Consider the following 3,884-nt stretch of genomic DNA (forward strand, 5'->3'; position numbering starts at 1 on the left):
TTGGCGGCGGCCTATGTGGCTGGGTGGGGGGGCTGTGGCTGGCGCGGCGGCAGCCTCTGTTGTGACTGGGGTGGGTGGGATGCGTGGCTGGTTTGGTGTCAGCATCTGTTATTGGGTGGGGGTTGGGGGGGTGGCTGGCGTGGTGGCGGTGCCCTCTGTGGTTTGGGGGGGTTGAGGGGTGGCTGGTGCGGCAGTGGCAGCTTCTGTTGCTGGGGTGGGGGGGAGTTGGCTGGCTTGGCGGCAGCAGCCTCTGTGGTTGGTTGGGGGGGTGGCTGGCTTTTTGGCGGTGGCCTCTGTTGGTTGTGGGTGGGTAGGGGGGTGGCTGGCTTTTTGGCAGTGGCCTCTGTTACCGGGTGGGCCGTGGGGTGGGGGCTGGCTTGGCTTGGCGGCGGCCCCTGTTATTGGGTGGTGGAGTGGGGGGGTGGCTGGCTTGGCGGTGGTGGCCTCTGTTATTGGGTGGGAGGGGTGGGATGCGTGGCTGGTTTGGCGGCAGCCTCTGTTATTGGGTGGGGGAGTGGGGGGGTGGCTGTCTTGGCGGCGGCGGCCTATGTGGTTGGGGGTGGTGGCTGGCTTTTTGGCGGCGGCCTCTGTTGGCGTTGGGTGGGTGGGGGGGTGGCTGGCTTGGCAGCAGCGGCCTCTGTTATGGGGTGGTGGGCTGGCTGCCTGGCGGCAGCAGCATTTTTTGTTGGTTGGGGGTTTGGCTGGCTTGGCAGCAGCGGCCTCTGTTGGGCGGGGAGTGGGATGCGTGGCTGCCTTGGCAGCGGCCTCTGTTGGGTGGGGGATAGGGGTGGTGGCTGATTTGGCGGCAGCCCATGTTTTTGGGTGTGTGGGGGGTGGCTGGCTTTTTGGCAGCGGCCTCTGTTACTGGGTGGGCCGTGGGGGGGGGCTGGCTTGGCTTGGCGGCGGTGGCCTTTGTGGTTGGGGGGGGGCTGGCTTGGCGGCGGTGGCCTCTGTGGTTGGGTGGGGGGGCTGGCTTGGCGGCGGTGGCCTGTGTTGGGAGGGGGGGGACTGGCTTGGTGGCGGCGGCCTCTGTTGTGACTGGGGTGGGTGGGATGCGTGGCTGGTTTGGTGGCGGCCTCTGTTATTGGGTGGGGGTTGGGGGTGGCTGGCTTGGTGGTGGCGCCCTCTGTGGTTTGGGGGGGGTTGGGGGGTGGCCAGCTTGGCGGCGGCAGCTTCTGTTGCTGGGGTGGGGGTTTGGCTGGCTTGGCGGCAGCTTCTGTTGCTGGGGGGGGGGTGGGGGGATTGCTTGTCTTGCCGGCGGCCTATGTGTTTGGGTGGGTGGGGGGGCTGGCTTGGCGGCGGCCTCAGTTTGGGGGGCGTGGCTTGGTGGTGGTGGCCTCAGTTGGATCCAACTGAAAGGTCCTTTTGGAGCCCCTCCAGAGCCTCCCCATATACCTCTCTGTGTGCCCGAATTCCCCTTTGATACCCCCAGATCCACCTTAGATGCTAGCAGGCCCCTTAAGAGCGGGGGCAGCACTGACCAGGTAGGGGATTCTCACCCCTGTGTGTGGGGGGAGGCTTCGCTGGGCTCTCCTCAGAGGTTACTTCCATTCAAATTAAAGAGACCAAAACCCAAAGAAACCTCAGGACAAAGAATAAAGGCAAAAGAAACAAAGGATCCCCCCCCCCAACACACACTGAGGAGGGTTCCCCCTCTTTAATTTCTTGAGACCCATTTCGTAGTTCTGTTTTCAAACTGCTTTGCTCTGCTTGCAATCGGCTTCTACCTGCTAGCAGCCTTTGTGTGTAACGGAAGAGACGCAGCGGGGGTGAGTTCAGAGCCTTGTTACCTGGCACTTAGTGCCAGTCCTGACTACCTATATGAACAGGAGAGATTGGCAGTCTTAGGGCGAGTTGGCTCGGCTCTCTGTGAAGCCGGAGGATTTCCTTCCCCCGAAGAGACGGCGGCTCCGCCCAGCCGGGCTGCCTCTCACCAGGCGCGCCGGGGCTCGGCTCCCCCGGGCGCCAGCCGGCTCCGCCGAGGTCTGCTCTCCGCTCGTCTTCCTTTAGCTTCCGTGGGTTCCCTTCGTCCGGCTGAGCTCCGCACCAGGTTAGTGCCAGCCTCTGTCGCTGTCCGCGGTTCCCGTGTAGGTGCTCCGAAGGTTCGATACGCCTGAATGTTCTAGGAGGGGATTAAAAGCCCTAAGACTTCACCTAAGTCGCTGGTAAGAAAAGGAGGAAAACTATCTGCAGAAACCAGGAAAACGTGCAGCAGACTTCTGGGAAATAGTCCAACCTCCTCTTTCACAGAAGTAAGGTGAGTTTGTGAAACCGCTCGGCTCCAAGACCTTTAGGAGAGATCCCACAGCCGTCCAGGGCTGTAGCGAGCCCTATAGAACTCGGGCAGTTACCCCAGCCGTGGCGTTCGTCTTTTCCCCCAGATCGGTTTCCGAGGACCGCGGCGGGACCCCTCTCCGTCGGGCCGCGGGACCCGCCGAGGCGCAGGACCTCTCCGGGCGCCCCCTTAGAGGCTTCTCAGGCAGAGCTCTTTTAACTCAGTCAGATCACCCCAGGAAGAGACAAGAGCCTTCAGGCAGGAAAAGGACTGCTGGCAAGGGAAAGGGGTAACGTGTAAGCCCTAAGGGGGCGTCCCACAAGGGAGAAAGGCAAATCGCTGCCACAGGTAAGAGCCCTCGGGGTGGAACCAGGGGGTTCCACTAAGCATTCCAATGGGGGAGACTGCAAAGGTTTTCATATAGCAATTGACCCTATTCTTTACTATCCATGTAAACAGGAAAGTTTCAGTTTTAGGGTGAGTCGGCATAGCGCTTTCAGCGAAGGAAAAGATTTTTCCTCGCCTCAGCCGGCGGCGACTCAAACTCCCCGCGGCAGCTCACCCGCGGGGCCCCCCGAGACGAGGAGAGGCGAACCGAGGCGAACGGAACCGGACGGAACCGGCGCGGGGCTCCCCGAGGCGAGGCGGAAGGAACCGGCACGTTGGGGGCTTGGCGGGGCTCAGCTCCTCGCTCAGATTCTTCCCGGTTTCCTCGGGCTCCCTTCCAGGTAAGCGCCAGCCTCTGCCGCTCTCGGGGGTTCTTACGTAGCAGCTCGTTTGAAACGCTTGCACGTTCTCGGAGGGGATTAAAATCCCTAAGAGGCCAGCTAACCCTGACACCCCTCTCTTGCAACTTCATAGCTCTGCTGTTTAACTAGGCGCAGCAGTCTGGTATTAATTTGTCTGAAAAGAGGCTTTGAAATGCGCTGCATGGGGTTCTGAAAGACGTAAACTTACAGTGCGTATCTCTAGTACACAACAGCTCACGGATTTTCCTTTGCGTTGTAGGGTTTTTGAACACTCACCGGTTTCGGCGTTGGGTTGGTTTTTCTCGGAACGGAAAACCTGCCGAGCGGAGGCCGGTGGGGCGCTTCCCACGCGCGGCGGCAAGAGACGCCCCCCCGACCGCTCAGCGGAAGTCCGCCGCTTTCAATCGATTCCCCTTTGGTAGGTACGTTGCCAAAATTGGCTTTGCTCTACGCGCAAATCGCTTTTCCGTTCCGGCATCACTTGCATCTCAGAGAGGAGATCCGGTGTGGGGGGGGTAACTTCAGAGCCTCTTTACCGTCGCAATGAATACCATTCCTGAATATCTCTATAGAGAGGAGAGGATTGTAGTTGGATTTATAGTCTCGGGGCGAGTCGCCTCGGCGCTCTCAGGCAAACGAGAGGGTTTTCTTCCCCTAAAAGGGCGGCTCGGCTCGGCGGCTCGGCTCGGCGCGGCTCGGCTCGGCTCGGCGCGGCTCGGCTCGGCTCGGCGCGGCTCGGCTCGGCGCGGCTCGGCTCGGCGCGGCTCGGCTCGGCTCGGCGCGGCTCGGCTCGGCTCGGCGCGGCTCGGCTCGGCTCGGCGCGGCTCGGCTCGGCGGCGCGGCTCGGCTCGGCGGCGCGG

General features: G+C 62.1%; 1 long non-coding RNA gene across 1 annotated transcript; it reads left to right on the forward strand.

The window, feature by feature from the left end:
* Positions 1-1,309: 1,309 nt before the first annotated feature.
* Positions 1,310-3,350, forward strand: LOC137448857 (uncharacterized). The gene is made up of 4 exons (XR_010989246.1): positions 1,310-2,257; positions 2,382-2,623; positions 2,735-3,003; positions 3,284-3,350. It is a non-coding gene; the product is annotated as an uncharacterized lncRNA (long non-coding RNA).
* Positions 3,351-3,884: the final 534 nt, after the last annotated feature.

The sequence above is a fragment of the Melanerpes formicivorus genome, unplaced genomic scaffold, assembly GCF_026170545.1.
Source record: "Melanerpes formicivorus ecotype bairdi unplaced genomic scaffold, bMelFor1.0.p_v2 SCAF_26, whole genome shotgun sequence".
Classification (NCBI taxonomy): Eukaryota; Metazoa; Chordata; class Aves; order Piciformes; family Picidae; genus Melanerpes; species Melanerpes formicivorus.